Source organism: Quercus robur, chromosome 11 (genome assembly GCF_932294415.1).
Source record: "Quercus robur chromosome 11, dhQueRobu3.1, whole genome shotgun sequence".
Lineage (NCBI taxonomy): Eukaryota > Viridiplantae > Streptophyta > Magnoliopsida > Fagales > Fagaceae > Quercus > Quercus robur.
Window position 1 is genome coordinate 48703026 of NC_065544.1, and position 20917 is coordinate 48723942.

The 20917-nt window shown below is 33.5% G+C and overlaps 1 pseudogene; it reads left to right on the top strand.

Moving 5' to 3' along the window:
- LOC126705147 (probable amidase At4g34880) overlaps nucleotides 1-13830 on the top strand; it is a 74678-nt pseudogene extending 60848 nt beyond the window's left edge.
- Nucleotides 13831-20917: the final 7087 nt, after the last annotated feature.

Here is a 20917-nt window from a genome sequence, read left to right on the forward strand (position 1 = left end):
TGGAGGCTCCAAGGCTTGTTTTTGGCAGAACTTCTATACTTCTAAATCTTCTTTGATGCTGCTTGTATCATGGATGCCTTGGTGTGTTGGTTTCTTCCAAGATCTCTTCCAAGATGTCTTGGTGTGTGTTCTAGGATGTCTTGGTATGCCTTATGAAGGCTTCTATTTGTAGGAGTTTGGGGGTGGGTGAGTGACATGTGGCGGAGTTTGATTGGTGGCATATGTCATAGCTTGATTGAAGGAGTTTTAAGACTTTTTCTCCAGGAAACATGGCATCATTTGATTGGTCAAAATGTCTTAATTTTCAAGATGACACATGTCAACAATCGATTGGATCGCCTATGTCATTGTTTACACACGTCAATGTGTGGCTGATGTCATTACTTACATGTGCCAATGTGTGATTGGTTTTTGCATGCTTTTTATGCTTTTATTTTAGTGACACTTGGCAAATCTCTACTGGTTTCTGCATAGTGATAGTAGAACCTAGTAGCAGTACATGGCATTTTGTAATTGGCTATACTTTGTAGACTTGGTAGTATGATGTGTTAGCTTGTGATAGGTCGAGAATTTTCCCTCTCTATAGTAAACACCCCAAAAGGCTTGAAAAGCTGGATCAAATTATAGAACTTGCATCTTGATCCACCACCTGTATGTTAACAACAATCCACAAGAAACAAATTTTCAAAAATTTTGACAGAAAGAGGAACCCTGAGTATTAGAGAGAGGGGGATTTAATCCGAACTTGTTCACAATGTGGACCAAATAATCTAGTGTTTAAACATATAATTACTATACATTTCACCCAAAAAAAAAAAAAAAAAATGACCACCAGGTGGTTTATGGTGCTTTGGAGTTCTTGGCGGAATTTCAGGAAGGTGGTTGCGCTGCCTCTGTTCCGAGCACCAATAACCAAACTAGCTGGATGCCTCCTCCGCCTACTAGGTATAAGATTAATGTTGATGGCGCCGTTTTTGCTGCTCAAAAGTTGGTGGGCATTGGTGTAATCGTCAAGGACTCAGATGGCTCGTTAATTGGGGCATGCAGTAAGAAGCTTCGGTTCCCTCTTGGTGCTGTGGAAGTGGAGGCAAAGGCGGTTGAGTTTGGGTTGCAATTTGCCAAGGATTTGTTGATTCAAGACTTCATTTTGGAGGGTGATTCTTTGGTGGTGTTCAATGCCCTTTTAGAGACCTCTTCCCCGCCTTCGTTGATTGTTGTTGTGATTTATGGTTCTCTATTTGCTTCCCATGAGTTTTGTCTAGTGACTTTTTCTCATGTTCACCAGCAAGGCAATTATCCAGCCCATCTTCTCGCTAAACATGCTTTAGGCATTGATGATTATTCTATTTGGATAAAAGAGATTCCTTGTTTTCTTGAACAAGCTTTTCTTATGGATGTTATGTAGTTTTCTTCGTTTTTTAGTAATGAAAGTGTTTCTTATCAAAAAAAAAAAAAAAGGGTTACAGTGCTTGTAGGGGAAGTGCGTGTAAGTGAGAGAAATGGTAAGTTTAGACGAAAACACCACCTTAAAGCTTCCAAGAGGCTTTTATGGCCAATTGGTGAGAATTCCTGGTTTAGAAGTCATATATTTTTTTTACTATTTCCCTTACTCAGCATTCTGCCTCTGGAAGCCTCATATTTATATGCTATTAGAGTAATGCTATACGAAAATTTTCAGAGTTTTATTATTATTATTATTATCAACTAACGTACATCACTTTTATGTAGGTTTATGTTTTATGTCATCTATATATATATATATAAAACCGAAGATTTTGAAGCTCCCACAATTTTCCACGTCAGCATAGTATTAAAAAAAAAGAAAACATAAACCCAACCAAAAAAAAAATTTCAAAAACCAAAAAAAAAAAAAAAAACCTAAACGCAAGACAAACTTTTCAAAAACCAAAAAAAAAAAAACCTAAACGCAAGACAGCAAGAGCTCTTCTTAAAACCCGAACTCAATATACACTCTGCGTTTTCTTTCTCCAAAATTCAGGCTTTAAGCTCCTTCTACCAATCCCTCAACCCAAAGCTCCTCCTTTACCAGCTCCCCCAACGTTCAGACCCACGACAGATCTCCATCATCAGACTCACGGCAAAGACTCTCCTTCCTTAGACCCACGATAGAGCATCCAAAGAATCAAAACCTACCATACCCATCATTCCCACAAACCAACATATATCTCCTTCCTCAGACCCACAGCAAAGACCACTACCGCAAGCCACAAACCACCCATAAGCCACATAGTCTGATGCGGCTTCAAATATTTTGTTGGGTAAATGCGGCTTCCTCAGACCCACGGCTTCAATCTTTGTTGGGTAAATGCGGCTTCCTCAGACCCACGGCTTCAATCTTTATCGGGTAAATAACTATTTGAGTAAAAATCCAAGGGTTTGCTGGTGATTAGATTAGATGTGCTTTAACATGTGATTTTAATTTGATGATTGGTAAAAATCCAAAATTTGATGATTTTTGATGCATTCATTCATCTTATTCATTTAATTGTAGGAAAAGGAAACTGGGTAGGTGATTATTTCAAGAAACAACAAAGGATCCTTGAAGGTTGTTTGGGTATGCTCTCTTCTAAACACACAACAAATATATGGTTGCTGTTTTAAATCAATATTCTGTTTTTTATAGTTTGATTGAAGGAACATGAGAGAGTTTGAATGTTAATGTTGATTATAATTTCTCTGTACTGATACTAATGTTGGGTTTCTCCCAATTATGAATATTCATTGGTTAGAAAAGTAAGTGAACATGAGTAAAAATTCAAGGGTTTGCTGGTGATTAGATTAGATGAGCTTTAACATGTGATTTTAATTAAACCGCAAACACATTCCTATACATACTATCAATTCCGTTCCTTTGTCTTGGGATCTTTATTGAAATTTCTTATATTTGTGTAATCCAAGTAATAGGGTGGTATATGTATATGCTAAATGGAGAAGAAAGCTTCTGTTTTTCTTTTGTCTTTTAGTATCTGTTGTTCTGAAATAACTTTTAGATCAAAGTGGTGGGCTCCCATTAATTCAACTCATAATTTTTTAGTCCTTAGACCAGGAACTTGAATTCAAATCCTGCTTATATAAAAAATTAATTGATATCTTGGACTGATAATAAGGGTTATAATCATGAAAATAATGTCATAAGTTTTTTTTTTTAAAAAATTCTATCGTAATTATTAATTAAAAAAAAAGAAGAAGATTTACATCAAAGTTAAAAACCTAAAAGAGGCAGTGTAATTTCTCAGAAAGACTTGAGCATCCAACACTAAAAGCACAATTGGTATCAAGGTCAGTTTGTGTAGTTCATTGCAGCCTAATTCACTAGGGAAGCTACCTAAACAGCTTTTGGAGTTTTAAAATCAATGGGTGTCAAATTGCTTCCTACCTTAGGATCCCCTCGAATTGATGCAGTATTAAATAATAATTGATTGAGATCAAAGTATGAATCCCTTTACTGTTTATATATATATATATATATATATATATGTATGTATGTATGTATATAATGTATTGTGTAATGCTTGAGCTCTAAAGATCTAAGGTATGTTATTATAATACGTGAGAGATTTGCCAAGGCCCACTTGGTTTATTATAATTTTGTATAGATTATAAACCACCAACTTCATGCTTTAACTTCCTTATTATCTAAATCAGATCAAGTACTGTGTTTATAGCTTTTAAATTGTGTCTTTAATACAAATTTGTATTTTGTGTTGCTTTAAATACAAATTTTGTATTTGTAGAACCAATTGAAGACTGATGGACTGATGGTATCCTTGGCCTCTATAAAGGTTTTGGCACTTTTGTTGTTGGATCATTGCCTGGTAGAGTCCTGGCTTTGACATCACTTGAAATATCAAAAGATATGATGTTAAAATATACTGAAGGTTTAGATATAGCTGAATCATCGTTAATTATTTTATTGTCACGTGAATTACATGTGACCGTTAATTTTAATCATCATTCAAAATATGGGGTGCAATTTCCATGTTTAGGTGCAATTGGGATGGTAATGGAAAGTGATTTATATTTTGGAGTGCAAAGTGAAAGTTCCCTTTTGTTTATGATGGATTTCTACAATTAACCCTATTTGTTTGTTTGAATATAAAAATATTTAATGGCCTACTATGTGCCTTTGGATGTGGTAGGTGAACTTATTCTTTCCATTATATACACTCCTTTTGTGTCATTTTTTTAATCTAGAAATATGGGAATGATATTTGGAAGGAGAAAAATGGCTAGAAACACCCATAATGTATATTTTGTTATTACTTGATGGCTGTTACAAATCTAATGTCACATCATTTGGAGGTTCATCTTAATGTTCCAGTGATCTATTTTTTCCTTCACAGTTAAAATGTGAACTAATGTGTTCTCCTCTTTGACATTTCTTCTCACTTTAGGAGCTTCGGCTACAAAGATGATATGGACAAAAATCCATCTCATATATTTAGTTTAATTGTTTGAGTAAGTAGTTTTGCACTCCAAAAAAAAAAAAAAAAAAAAAAAAAAACGTGATGGCTAGAATGAATAATACGAGTTAATGTTTCTACTATAGTTGATGCTCATCTTTCAAGACAACAATGATATTTCATGTCCTTTTATTATGGACATAATTTTTATTTATTTTTAATTTTAAAAATTGGTAGCATTCCCGTGCATCGCACGGGTTAGCAACTAGTTTTTATTAATAACAATTATAACATGCAAGCTAAGCAAAAGAGCAACGTATGCAGCAAATTTACAAATTTCAGCCCTATATATATATATTTTTTATAGGAATTTCAGCCCTATTTCAGCTGCTTTCCAGATTATACTGACTAACAATAAAAATAAGGGTCATCAAATAGCCCACGGCCCATAGGGCTAATGGGCGGCCCGACCTGTTGTTATTGAGACCTATGGGTAGCCCACTAGCCCAGTGGGTCAAGCTGTGGGCTAGTTTTTATTACCATGGGTACCTGGTGGGCTAGCCCAGTAGCCCAACCCGTTGGCTTAACCTGTTGGCCCAACCCAATAACTCATAATTCATAATAAAAATATATATGAAGTGTATGAAGGATTGATCTTGAGATATTATAGAGGAATTTCTTAAGAGAATTCCCTCAACTACTAAAATGCCCAAAGTAATTGTGCTAAACTTAGTTTACTAAATATATATTTTTCTAGTAGTCTAGCAAATTTGAATTAACCATTTGACATTTTTTTTATTAACGATAAAAATAAAAAACTATTTAAAGCCTTAATAAAATAAAAATTAAATAGGTTTCCATCTACAAAACAAAAAATTAAATAGATTTGATTGTAAAAAAATTTGTAATTAAGTATTAAATTCTTTAATTCTTTCCTTTAAAAAAATAGATTGATTATTCTCTTATAAAAAAAATTGATTCTTTTCTTATAAAAATAATAAAATAATATGCTAACACAAGCCATAGGTAGCCCATTCGGCCTAACCCAATAGCCCAGCTCACTAAAGACAAAATGGGCATTGCCCATGGGCTGAGGTTTTTTATTTTGGCCCAGCCCGACCCAGCCTATTAACTAGTTAATAACCCATTGTGCCCATGGGCCAGGCCGGCCCGACCCAACCCATTGATGACCCTTAAATAAAAATCAAGTACTCTTCGATGCAGTGGAGCACTGTAAAAAGTAAAAATAAGTTTTTTATTTGTTTTTTTTTTCTTAGAGTTAAGAATTTAATAAGACAATGACTAGTCCGTAGAATACACATACAAAGTATTTATTTTTGGTAGTAAGGAATAAGGATATTTATGACATGGACGCAGGTAACAACAACACTAATTGAGCCAGGACCATCTTATTTACGAATGAGTAATTTTAGTATTACATAAAATGTTATAATTTTTGTCATAACTATCTTAAGTGGTAGATTATAACTGATTACATGTCACGAATCCATTACTATTTATCTACCATACATAATTTATTGTATGAACAGTTATAACAAAAATTGTAATTTAAGTTTTAGTCCTAGAATTTTTGTTTATATATTTACCACCAAACTTTGGTGATACTTATTTACACACACCGGTGTGTATGAGCTACAAAGTATGTAACCACATTATGTCTTTGAAATATACAATTTCGGTTAAATTGTGAAATTTTATTTTCACAATTTCAAAATTGTAGCTAAAATTGTGTTTTAAAGATTATGTATACATGTATGTTCAAATATGGTTTTCTTCAGACCCGGACCGTTCAAAGAATCGGTAGAGAAAGAGGTTCAAGGTTTTTAAGGTCAAACCTGAGTTGGACCGAGATCGAACCGTGATGATGTCATAATTAATTTAGTAATTAATTAATATGAAATAAATAAAATAAATATATACAAATTAAAAATCTCAATTAAAATTTAAAAATATCTAAAATAATTAATTCTATTTTCAATGAAACCTAGACTACTACTTAAAATTTGTTGTGAAAATATTATAGTTATAACTTATAACATTTCTCTTTCTCTAAACAAAAAAAGAAAAAAAAAAACACTTATAACATTTCTCATATAACAATATCTTTAAAATTATCACATTAAGATATTTTAACTCTTTAATACTGGCAAGTACAATTAATTAAAAAAAAAAATCCAAATATCAAGGTGGCTTAGCTGTAAGCCATTCCGGCAAAGTACAATTGCAAACAAAACAAAAAAGTCCAATCCAAGTATCAAGTGGCTTTAGCTGTAAACCATTTTGACTATTGCGTTTAATCCAATGGTCAGTAACTATGTTGGGTTCTTAAAAGTTCATACTAAATTTCAAACCCTACAGATGTTATTGTCTTCTATTTATTTTTGCTTTCCCCTACAGCCTCCGCCTCTATCTCCCTCCTTTGTTAGCCTCTTTCCAACAATTTTCAACCAAACAACAATCTCTCTTTCACAATTTTCCAACAAACAAAGAAGAATCAAATGCATATGCAAAAGCTAGAATCAGATTTGTAGTCTCTCTTCCACAGTTATCTATTCTTTTTTTTTTTTTTTTTTTTTTTTTTTTTTTTTTTTTTTTTTTTTTTTTTTTTTTTCTGGGAAGATCTGATGTTGGGACTTGGGAGATGGCAATGTTTTGTTACTTCTTAAAGGACCGTTAGACCCGTGCCCGGTTTTGAAAACCAGGTAGTTTGACTGCGATTCGAAAGGTTCGCTGAAAAATTAAAATTTTTGGTTTTGGTAGTTTAAAAAACCAGAATGATAAATGGTTTCCGGTTACCGCGGTTCGATCGGGGTCCGGATTTCAAAACCATGTGTTCAATTAGTTGCGTGTAACAAAGATTACCATATGTACTGATTACTTGGGTTACTTTGTCTATGCATAACAAGTATAACATGTGTTGGTTTTTAGACCCCTTAAACAATTGATTAAATCTAGGTAATTAGCCAAGTTGTTACTTAGTCATATTAACAAGTCTAGGTTAACACAAATATATCATATCATGCATAGCAGCGGAAAATAAATAAGACAATGATATAATCACCCAGGAAACCAAACCGGTAAAAACCTGGGGAGAATTTGACCTAGCTATCCTCAAGGTAAACTTGAATCCCCTATCTTGAAAGAATCGAAGTTCATACAAAAGGACTTACAAGCACCCCCGCTTGACTTCCTAATGCTACCAACCAGTAGAACTTACTGACACGACCACGTGCAAGCTCCGAATTCACGGACTCCTTCTTTCTTGGATTCCCACCAGCTACAAGCACCCCCGCTTGTGTATTCTTTAAGCTTTAATGGCAGCAACTGTTTTGATCATCAAGGTGTAGAGAATATCTCCTCCTTGAAAACCCTAAGTTTGTGTAAAGGAAAGCTCCTCTAGATCTCACAAGAGATTTACACAAACCGCAATATGAGCAACCTTTAGAGAGCCTTTGGGTACAAAACCCTAAAAATAAAAAGAGGCACTCTAATCTCTCTAAAAAACCACTTAAAAAACGTTCTAGGGTTTCCCTTATATATAGGAGAGTTTTACTTGAACCCTAATACGTTTAAGTAGAGTTTGGGCTGAATTGGAACTCTGCAGAAAAATAAATCTGCACGTGGTTCGATTGATCGAGTCTAATTTTCGATCGATCAAGCCTTGCAGATTTTGTCCAATAAATTCTGCAATCACTCGATTCCAATTTCACAAATAAACATACTTTGAGCAAGCCTAAACCTAGACTCTATGTTTTGGTCATGGTTTGCCAACATAATACAAATTAAAGTTCTAATACATTAGTTCCTAATTTCTTAGAACCTAACAACATGAAATGGTGAACCCATTTGGGTTGAAGCCAAAGTAGTTCTTTTGGTTGTGTGTCATTTGCTTACATCTCACAAGTCACAATATGGGTTTGAAATTGAATAATATCATTTTTTTTAAGGTGTTGCTCTTAATGTGATTGAACCTATTATGAACTCCTCTTTGACCCCTCATTGGTCCATCTTTTCCATCATTGTAGACATCAACCAACTAGTTGTTAGGACATATGTGATTCACTTGTTAGGAAAATATGTCACTATTTTATGTAACTGGCTAATCCTTTGACAAAACTCACTTTACTTGTATTTGGATAGATCTAGGATGTGTTTAATACTTCAAGAAACCTTGTTTCACATTCAAGTGTTAAAGCTATGCAAATCTGTCCAAGAATTAAGTGAGAAAGTGCTGAATTTTAAAGCTCGATAGCTGCTCGACACCTCTCGACACCTGGCTTATCTGTCGAGCTCTTCAGTTGCTTTTTATCGCTATCTCGACACCTCTCGATAGTTAGGTCGATTGATCAAGCAAATTTCTGTCCCCTCGACACCTGCTCAACACCTCCTCGATAGCTATATTTGTCGCAGTTTAAAGCTCGACACCTCCTCAAAACCTCTCGATCGATCAAGGTTACAGGAATTCAGATTTTCTGATCTGATTTTCGGTCCATGATGACATGTATGTGTAGGGTTTCTTTTCTCACAACCCTAGATCTATACAAAGCTTATTTTAGAGGCCGTTACATATGATAATACAAGGAGAACATAAGCAAAAGGTGACCGATGCCTTAATCTCTCTAAAAGAAGTTACTGCATCTTTGTGCCTTAGGGTTTTGTAACCAAGTGCTTCTTGATCTTCATTGTTAATGAAGTGAAGAACTTTGTAGCCAACATCTTCTTCTAGTTGGTGTGTTAGTCACGTACTGGGAGTCGTGCATCATTGGTTAGTCACGTACTGGGATCCATGCAAAAAGGGTGGAGTTCATATATTGAAGAGTTCAGAGGTTTTGAAGCAGTAGAAGATTTCTGTTGTAAGTTCATCTACGAGGATTATAGAGTCTAGGGACAAAGGTTTTGTACTAGATCTGAAACTTCTCTTTACTATAGTGAATTGCTTTTTGAGAAGGTTTTCCCCCCTAGGTTTTTTACTGTGAAACTAGTTTATTTCATTGGTTTTCTTGGGTCATCATATCTTGTCTAATTTATTTTTCCATTACATGATTTTGACATGATATTGATGTTTGTTTGTTTTAACAAGTTTTATTCATAATAAATCTAATTAACAACTTGGGTTTAAAATTTGTTAATTCTATCAACCGGCGTCTAAATTTCCCAACACTATCAATGACATTTCTTTGTTGTAACTAGTCGTGCTGCCCATGACCTTGTTGCATGGGCTCCCTTTTGTAATGTTATCAGGCCCCTATCCATCTTCATTCTCTATGCTATCATTTGGGAAGCAAAGAGGGTAGATGACCTTGGCTGATCCTTTTTTGCATCAATAATATGAGTTAGATTCAAATTACACCTAGTCCAACTCTAAACAATATTATAGTACCTAATAATTTTTTATTAGATGTAAATTTTAGCAAATCTATCGTTAGATTAATGTTCTTCTTATACTCTATATATTTGCAAAATTTCAAGATAATCTAAGGTCAATAACTAACACATCAATCAAATCTAAGAATTATAAATTTTTGTATTTAAAATTTTGCACAAAAAATGGGTTTCTAGATCGAATATAAAATAGTACTTGTTAACAAATTTTTTGGTAAGTAATTAAGGCTTCTTAGTGTCTGATCGGACTTTCTTGCTCCTCATTAATTGATGGGTTGTATGGTGTGTGGCATTATATACATCACTAGTTTGAAACATGAATTCCACGTTTCTCTCTCTCTCTCTCTTTTATAGGAGAAATTATAAGGTTCACATGGTGGATAAGTGACGTGATTCACCATTCCACTAAAAGACTCACACCTGTTTAAAATTGCTGTGATAAAAAAAATTTAAAACAGAAACTAATTACTGACTCAACAATTTTAAACAAGTAGGAGTCTTTTAGTGAAATGGTGAACAAATGACGTGATCCACCAAATAACTGTATAATTTCTCCTTTTATAGGTTTTAGATGGAAATTGTATGTACTTGGACGTGGTTTCTATAGTGCATTAATACATTGGACAATAAATAGTATGTACTTATACTTTTTTTTTGGTGGTTTCTGTTTTGATTGGACGGCACATATAAATGTAATATTTATTGTAGGGTGATATAATTTAATGGCAAGAGAAGTCTTAGTTCTTGTCGAATTCTTCCGGCTGTGCTAACCAGCTTATTTGATTATCTTAACTTTTACATCTCCACAACTAGGTGATAATTTATTAGTTGCATGTTGCAATAGCCAATCCAAATTAGTAACCAACTCATCAATTTACCAAACTGGGTTTAGCCCAATCAAAAAAAAAAAAAAAAAAAAAAAAAAAAAAAATTTGGTATTCCAAGTTAGTTTTTATGAATTGGGTTGGATTGAGTTAATTTAAAAAAATATATATATAAAAAAAAAAAAAAACAAAAAACTTCATCTTATATTGATAAATATGGAATGACCCGACCCAACATATGTAATAAATTAATAATACATATTTTATTAGTTGCTTTTACCCTTAGGCCTTTAATGACCTACAAAAACCTAATCTCGATTCATTTTCCCTAATCAATGGACACTTTAGACTCATCTCCCCAACCTTCCTCCTCACCTTCTATGTCGAAACACAGTGGATATTCTCTCAACATTTTAAAATAAAGTTTTTGATTTTTCATTAAATAAATTTTAGACAACACATTATACTATAGTTTTCGAAAACATAAAATATATATCAATCAATTAATTTCAAATAAACTAAATAATAAATATGAATTTTATATGCTTTAATATAAAAAATTGTAATATATATAAGAGAAATATAATAATGAAAATACTAAATGATTTTTTTTTTTTTTTTTTTTTTTTTTTTTTTTTTTTTTTTTTATGAATGAATGAATGCCCCAAATTTTTAACCATGAAATTGATAGTCCCAGCATTATTATATTTGAAACTATGCTCATTTTGCAAGCAAGCTTAAACAGAATGTTTTGCAAAATAAAGTGGTTATATAAAATAGAAAAAAAAATATTTTTATACTAAAATAGTAAAAAATATTTGCACAAACTGATGCAAATGCTTTAATATGTTCTTTGTGTTATGAATCATTGCAACGTATTTACATTCACGAGATAGTATTTTGTGTAACAATGGTATGCAACTAATATTTCATAACATATAGTGTCCACATGAGGTGAGTGCTCTCTAGCCAACTGTGAAACATGTAACCAAGGTTAAAGGTAAACAGAAAATATTGAGGGTTACATTTACCATTACAATTCTAAGCATCCAATTGGGCACAGTGCTCCATCTAAAATTTTCTATTACAAATATCAATCAAGTAAATTGGATTAATAAAGTAAAATCAATTTGAATTGGTAACGTGTTTGGTCCTTCTCATCCCTTCGTCACTTGTCGAACTTTGATTGGCTTGTCTTTTTGACCTGGATTCGTCGCATGTTACATGTCCAGTTTGCTACTCATATCAACATGTTAGGTGATGAAGGTTAAATTGGGCCACATAGGCCATTCTGTTCTTTCCATGGCTCCAAGCTGGGCCAGCCACTCTGTAAAGTCCATCTCATCTAATTTAGAAAAATGGCATTTGTATCCAATGGTATTATTTTTCTTGCAGGGCCCAATTGTTTTGAGCCATTAAAAATTTGGCCCAAACATTACACAATATCTTTTGCACAACATGATATGGCATAATCCATTTTGACATTATTCTATGTGATTTCCACGTAACATAATCATATCTATCTCTAAACGGTTTACTTCTTCTCTCTCTCTCTCTCTCTCTCTCTCTCTCTCTCTCTCTCTCTCTCTCTCTCTCTCTCTCTCTCTCTCTCTCTCTCTCTCTCTCTCTCAAGTGCGGTTTGGATTGAGATGAATCCTGCGTTTGCGTTTGCGTTTTTGATTTTTTTTTTTTTTACCTAGAAGCATGTGAACATAGTTGCCAGTGGGTCCCGTGCACCACACCACTTTCAACGTCCACATATTTGTCTGCTATGACACTGTTAGTGGGTCCCATGTACTGTTTATGGGACCTACAAATCTCAACTTTTTCATTAAAAATAGGTCCCACGATACTATTCACACATTTAAAAATTATTTTGTTACAGTGTTTTCAGTTTTCAGTTTCAGCAACAATAAGTTCAATCCAAACAGACCCTTAGACTTGTGTTGCAATTTTCATTCACCATGGTTATGTATGTACAAATGGTCTAAGTGGAGTGCCATATATTGTGACTAATTGAACAGGCCAATCACCAGGATGGTATCAGATGTTGTTTATGTTCTTGATGCCATTACAGGTTTCGATTATAATGATAAAGCAACAGAGGACGCATCAAAGTACATTCCACGTGGCGGCTATAAACAGTTTCTAAATGCTTATAGGCTCAAAGAAGAGGTTGGGAATAGTTAGGAATCCCTTCTTCACTTCTGGCACTGGATCTCTCCAGGCTAAAGCTTTTGACTATCATTTCCAGACTTTAAGGTAAAATATTTCCAAGTACTAATCTAAATAAACAGCAAAATTATTCAAGTAAGAAATTGGCTCTACATAGTGATGTTGCTTTAATATGTCATAATTTTCATGTTATAAAGGCAAGAAGGTGCAATTTTGATAGACCACTTGGAAATAGTCAACATTAACGTTATCTTGAATGTCACATAAAGTAGGGAAGCAATGGCTTTGCTGGCTGAGTTCAAACTATTCTTAAATGCATATCTAAAAGATCTGGCGGTTTCTCCAGTGCAGTCCTTGGTAGATGTAATAGCCTTCAACATCAAGTTCTCAGATGTGGTAAGTAGGAAAATTCTAAAATTACAACAAATTTTATTATACAAAACTTACAAACTTGCATGATAATAAATATAAATTATTGGTGTCACTTTAACAATATAATAAATAAATGTTTCAATTACTTACTTTCTCCTGGGTGACATATTACCATTTACCAAAGGTTCCCTTAATTTCTTCGATCCATGGTTGTATATTCAAGCGACATGGGCAAAGCTTGTTCTTTTGATGCAGAAAATTTGACTTGAATGGACATGTAGGAAAAGATTAAGGAATTTGGCCAAGACATCTTTCTAGCATTCCAAGCCACGAATGGAATTGGCAATAAAGAGAAGGCAGCATTACTTAACCTGGAAAAACTGTCCAGAGATGGATTTGAGAAACTGATAAGTAAGATTAGCTTAGATGCATTGGTAACACCTGATTCCGATGCTGCTCATGTCCTTGCAATTGGGGGGTTCCTTGGTATTAATGTCCCTGCAGGATATGATAATAAAGCTGTGCCTTTTGGCATAACCTTTGGAGGACTAAAGGGCTCAGGGCCAACGTTGATTGAGATTGCACATGGCTTCGAGCAAGCAACTAAGATTAGAAAGCCACCTTCATTTTAACCCTGATGTTTAGAACAACCTCTATTTTAAATTGAAGAACTTGTATTAATACCTCTTAATTATGTATTTCGATTAAACTTGTGTGATCTTGTGATTCGTATCTATCAATATAACAAGTAATGAAGCATTAATATATTAATATATCTTCTTATGGCAGATAATACACCGGGTATTATATATATATATATATATATATGAGATGGATTCAACTCTACAAAAGTTATACATTTTTTAAGTCATTGATTTCCAAAAAATCATACGGTTAAAAACAAAACACTATTATCCATGACATCTATTAAATATTTAACAAATTAATAGCATACTTATTATCTCTTTCCTTATTAAATGCTCCTATACTTTTCTCTCTCTCCTTATTAAGTCATTTATTGTAATTTCTTTTTCTATGCAATTCCTTCTACTATTTCCTTACTTAGTTTTTTTCTCCCCTAAATAAAACTACATCCCTTTTTTACAAAATGTTCAAGCACAATTGAATGAAAAGGCATCAGAATTTTTTTATTTTTTTTTTATTTTTGAGAATCAAGAAATCAGAAATTAGCCCAGCTCTCTCTCTCTCTTTGTGTGGAGATTAGTCGTATCTAATTGACTAAGTGCCGTTGCAATGAAATCTAAAAATAACTTGAAAGTTAAAAACAAAACATGGGATCTTCAAGATAAATTTATAGGGTAAAAATAAAGTTTAAAGAATTAATGAACCCGCCCTCTAAACCACCCCCCATCCCCAAAAAAAAAAAAAAAAAAACAAAACAAACAAACCCGATACATACAAATCCAATAGCTCCACCAACCATTTCCATGGTTCTGATAATTAAGAAATATCAAATTACATTGTTTTGATCTTATGGAATAACAACTCAACTCTTCCAAGAAAAGTTTCAAAATCAAAAACATAATTGTCTATGTTGCGATTACTTGAGCCTTGTTAAGGATTCTACTAATACTAATCATCATACTAGTTTGAGTTCAAATACAGGAGATAGAGATAAGGGCATATCTGGCAGCCACACCAAATACAAGTCCTAAGTCTGTAGAAGTCTATCCTTAGTGATAAGATAATCAGGTTTTATCTTAGGTGATGAGGTTGTTTGCAAATCAACGAACATTTAAAAAAGATTAAAAAAATCAAGTAAAATTGGAACACGAGATACAAAGTACCTAAACTAAAAATAATTAGAAGTTCCTTTCAAGAAATTTGTGGTCTTGTTGTAGTTGTCTGATGCTATTTGTAGTTCCTGCTGTGAATATTTTTGCTTGAACATTTTGTTAAAAAGGATGAGGAAAGTGATAGATTTTATTTAGTAGATAAAAAAACTGACTAAAATAAGAAAGGCATAGAAAGATGGAGATGGTAGAAACGTACTAGGAATTGCATAGAAAAAGGAATTACAATGAAAATTGAAAAAATTAATAAGGAGAGAAAAAAAGGGACACGAAAAGCATTTAATAAGGAGAGAGATAATGTGTATGCTATTGGGAATCTACGACTTAAAAAGGGTGTAATTCTTATAGAGTTATACTAGGTGTAACTTGAACCCATCTCTCTCTCTCTCTCTCTATATATATATTAATAGTCAAAGTTGAGAGAAAATCTAATTGAATTCTAAATTGGAGTCTAATTTTGCACCACTTGTCTTATCTAAAATCTAAATTTGTGTGTCAAGTGAATTATTAGGTTTAAAAATTCAATTATATTCTAAATTGAATTCTAATTGGAGTTTAATTTTGTGCCATGTGTCTCATCTATTTTTTTTAATTTTTGTGGCAAGTGAATTATTGAATACAAAAACCGGAAACTCTAGATCCAATTACACACTAGTAATATTAAAACATGCTCAAAATTAAAATGAAAAGGACCGTGACTAAAAAAATTATTGACATAAGAACATTAGCACTTAAATGCTTTCCATCAAATTAACAAGGTCAGCTCGATATATTTTGAGCCCTAAAACAAAAGTTTGAAGTGGACATTTTTTTTTTTTAATTTAAATGTCACTTCTATAATATTTATGAAACTTTCTATATTATATATATATATATATATATATAAAATACATTCTTCGTACTCATTAAGATATAAAATTGCTAATAATTAAGATTTTATATTTATGGGTCCATTTGTTTCTGTAGGGATAAGGGCCCAAAATTGTATATTGGACCTTGGGCTTTGGCTGAGGATGGTGATTGGTTCGAGGACTAATAAATAGTAGTGAGGGTGTTAAGTTCAAAGTCCCATAAGTAACATACAAGTGAAAAGGTTGGAAAAGGTGGTTCGAGGGGGATTGTCTCCTCGGATAAACGAAACACAGATCAAATGTATATTCTATTACTCAAAGTGACCTTCCAGGAAATTCCACTAAGAAGGACATGCATTATGAACGTACGAGAAGAAAGAGAGATAGGAAATATCTAAGGAAAAGCTGTTGGCACCGCATTTATATAGAGAAAACCCCTAAACAGTGCTGCTTTGGCTATCACAACTCATAGAAGGCTAGAAAGGGTGTCTAATGGGACAAGCATTCAAATGGTGGCTCAAATGATCAACAAGTGTAGGAACAAGATCATCTAGAGGGAACTATATAATGTAGGAGATCCTCCATGGATAAGGGATCGAAAAATCACGAGAAACACTGTAGCAATCAAGAACCAACTTTATAATCAAACTTGTAATGAAGATATAAGGATTGATTTTCTCAGACTGTGCCGAGGACAAATTTTCTCCAATTTAATTCAATCTATTTCTCTGTTCTTGTCAACTGGGCCCACTCTATTCGCAATCCAACTCATCTTAACCCTGTTTTCCAACCCACTCTCTACAAATTCATTGTTTTGGGTTTTTTGGGCCTAGGTCCACCCACCGTCTAGGCTAGGGGCCCAAATCTGGTCCTTACAGTTTCCTTGTAAAATTACTTAAGGAAATATTTTTCCTCCAAATTTTAGGTGTTTGGCCTACATCTAACCTTTTTTTTTTTTTTTTTTTCTTTTGAGAGGCCCACGCCAAACCTAAATTTTCCGTCAAACTGAAAATAATTTTCAATTAAGTAAAATTAGACATGTAAAATAATTTTTTTAGTACGGGCTTTAGCGGCAGTTTAAACATACAGATATAGGTCCTTGTTTTTTTTTTTTTTTTTTTTTTTTGGCAAAAATATTTTCGCTGCATTTTGTTTTCTTGACTTGTTTGTAGCTAAATAAAAATCAATATTAAATAAATGACTAGATCTAGTTTACGCACGCAATATAGACCCCACAATAATAAAACATATTCAAATTATTAAATTAATATAATATAATAATAAAATTTTGGCGAAAATCACATTTTCATCCCTACATTTTCACGCGATTCCCACTTTGGTCACTATCTCTTATTTTCACCGCTTTTACTCCTTATTTAGAAAAACGCCATCCATTTTTGTCCTTTCCATCAATGCCCTAAAGGCAAAGTCCTACGTGGCAGACGGAATTATTAAAATAATAATAATAAATTTTATTTTGGCATTAAAAAATGTCACGTCAGCAACTAAATTAAAAAAAGTTAATTTATTAATTTTAACAAAAAATCACATGAATTGAGATCTAAGTGTGTCTTGAACAAGAACACAAACCCAGATATAAGAACACAAAATTAAAATCCAAAAATCATAAATAACTCAAAAAATAAGATCACAAAATTAAACATAAGATCCATATCAGAATAAACATGAACATGGAATTAAATAAGAACAAGATCAATATTCCAATCTGAAAACAATATTTCCCAAACTATTAACAAGGATCTAAGCATATAGAACAACACATGAACCCCCTAGCAAAGGCAACAAAATATCAAACCCTAATAGAGCTAAGATTCAGAAATCAAAGCAAAAGAGAGGGCGTGTCACGATGAGAGTTGAGGGAGTTGGAGAGAGGAGAGAGAGGCAGATCCACCACCACGCCACCGTCACCAGACCGCCACCATCACCTACGAACAACCCACACAACAAAACACTCTGGAATCCACCATACCCACGGCTACATCACATCCACACCACCATCAATCACCCACCACCGCCAATCAACCACAACCATCATTCACCTCCACAACCACCATGACGTAAACCCACCGATCTACAAAATGATTTCCATGACCAAAGGCCCAAAACCCAAGACCCACAATCTCCACCATAAAAGCACCTCCATGCTTATCTAAGAGGGAGACAAGAAAAATAGAGAGATGAAATAGATAGAAGGAATAAAGCTCAACAGAGGGGAGTAAGATGAATGAGAGATAGTGAAACGTGAGAGAGTAGAGAGAGAAGATGTAGAGAAATGAGGCCTCATCCTCTCAAACCCACATCCTAGGCAAACACGAGCAAGAAGAAAGTAGCGGCGGCTAAGAGAGGAGATGGTTTTGTTGTCAGGTGAGTAATTTCGTTTGGGTTTGATAGTTTTGAATCTGAGGCAGAGGTGGTTTGGTTTCAACTCTAAGGTTTGGATATGAGGTTTGTGTTTGGTTTCTCAGAAAGCATAAGAAAATTTGGGTTTTGAGTTTTGAGTTTGGGGGCCGAAAATCTGGATTTGATTTTTGTGTTTGATGTTTTGGTGGTGTGGGGGTTTGAAATATGGGTTTGAATTTAAATTTTTGAATCTAGGTTTGAATTTAATTTTTTGGGTTTTAAATTTGATGGGTTTGTGTTCTTGTTCAAATATTTAATGTGTTCATGTTTATTTTATCAATTTTATCTAGGTTTGTCAAGAATGTTGGCATGAATTCTAATTCTGGGTTTCAGCTCTAAGGTTCGAATTTTCTAGGTTTTAAATTTTGTTTTCATGTTTAATTTGATGTGGATCTATAGTTTAATTTTTTTTTTCTTATTCTATAGTTTAATTTTCTTTTCTTATTTTCTGGGTTTGTGATTTTTAGATTTTAATTTTGTGCTCTTATATCTGGGTTTGTGTTCTTGTTCAAGACACACTTGGATCTCAATTCACGTGATTTTTAGTTTTTATTTCTGTATTAATTTTTTTATTAGTTAAAATTAAAAAATTAATTTATTAATTTTTTAATTTAGATGTTGACGTGGCATATTTTAATGCCAAAATAAAATTTATTATTATTATTTTAATAGTTCTATCTGCCATGTAGGACTTTGCCGTTAGGGCACTGAGGGAAAGGACTAAAATAGATAGTGTTTTTCTAAACAGGGAGTAAAAGCGGTGAAAATAAAAGATAGGGACCAAATTGGGAATCGTGTAAAAATGTAAGGACGAAAATATGGTTTTCGCCTAAAATTTCTAGCTATAATAATTGTTATGCCCAATACAAGACATTTGAAATGTCTAGAATGCCATATCAAAGTTGCAAACCATTTAATACATTTAGTGCAACAGGATAAAATTAAATAGTCCTCAAACCAAAAAGAAAAAGAAAAACATGAGCAGCATATTTCCTAATGAGATTCCCCCGATGATTGAATTTGCGCAATAGGAGAATGGTTACCTGCATTATCACAATCCTAAATATAATAAAGACAATGTTATAAGTTCATTTAACAGCAATTTTACTAAATAGTACAATAAGACTAATCCATTACCAATTGAATACATTAAATACACTTTCAAAACATTAAAAAAATTTGACAAAATTTAGTTACAAAATTAGTTGTAGCTTAAGAATATAGTTTTACTTAATATCTTTTTATTGGATGTGAATTTTGACAAACCCACCATTAGATTACATTTTCTTCTTATATCTTCTATGCTTACAAAATTTCTAGAAAATTAAAGATCAATAGCTATGTCATCAATAAATTGTTTAAATTGCAAGTTTTTATAGTTTAAAACTATACATAAAATATAAACTTATAAATCATATAGTAAATAACAGCTGATTGACACAAAATTTGATATGTGTATTAAGGGAGTAAAGAATATGCAATTCAACAATTAGATTTTCAAAATATGCAGAAATGTTTATTTTATTAAGTAAGATTGTATTCTTAGGCTACAATCAAATTTGCAACTAATCAATTTTGTAACTAAACTTTGTCCATAAAGTTTTACTCATGTCTTCTAAGTCAATGTGTGCCATCAAAGAAACAATTATTAATACATTGCCATCTGCCAACAACCATAGTAAAGTACATATTCTAATAATATCACATGAAGGATGAGTCTAATATCAAATTTAAGAATAAATTTAGAGTTGCGGAAGAAAATAAATATACCTCCTGATGAACTCTGGGATATCAGTGGACTGAAAATGCCGGGCCTTGCTAAACTTGCGATTGAATCCTGAGAAAACAAGTAAAAACTCAGAGGAGACCGGTGGTAGCCGACCAAGAACCCTCCGATGGTGAAGTTAGTCTCTGACTGAAGAAATGTAAACTTAGTTTCTCAAGAACAGAATGCCTTACTCTTTCATTGACGTGTGCTTATATAGTATACGGGAAGCGGTTACTTGTTTAGTAACCGCTCCTACAGTTGGGGAATCCAACAAGCTCGGAAATTAACTTCCGTAACTGATGTAGAAGTTCGTATTTCACAACGGTTGGGCTTGGCTGGCGACGGTTCGTTCTTCCACCCGGCGGAGACGTAGTAATCCTCCCTCTTGTCTTTTACAGACGAGGAATGGTAGCGAGCTCGTTCGTCCATGTCAGACGGACAAGTGCTAAGAAGCCCGTCCGTCCTTAAGGACGGACGGAGGTCAGTAAACTCGTCTGTCCCGTCTACCTTGAGGACGGACGGATGAGTAACCAATGACTTACCTCGTCAATCCTTTGGACGACGCGCATGGACAAGATAACTTAGCAAATTTTCGTTACACATCAGTTGCCCCCTTGTTCATATGGGTCGTCTAAGGAGACGAACAGCCAGGTGTTGTACCTAGAAAGCCCATACGTCAAGATGCCATGTGTCACATTCTCATTGGTGATTAGTTTCGTCGATCCATTTCTCGAGATGAATGCCACGTGTCACTTCTTGATTGGTTGTGTCGTTTTGTATGCCCAGGTCAATTTCCTATAAATAGGGGAATTCCTCCGTTGCCCCCTTACATTTCTAAAATTTTCGTTCTTTGACATTCCTCGTC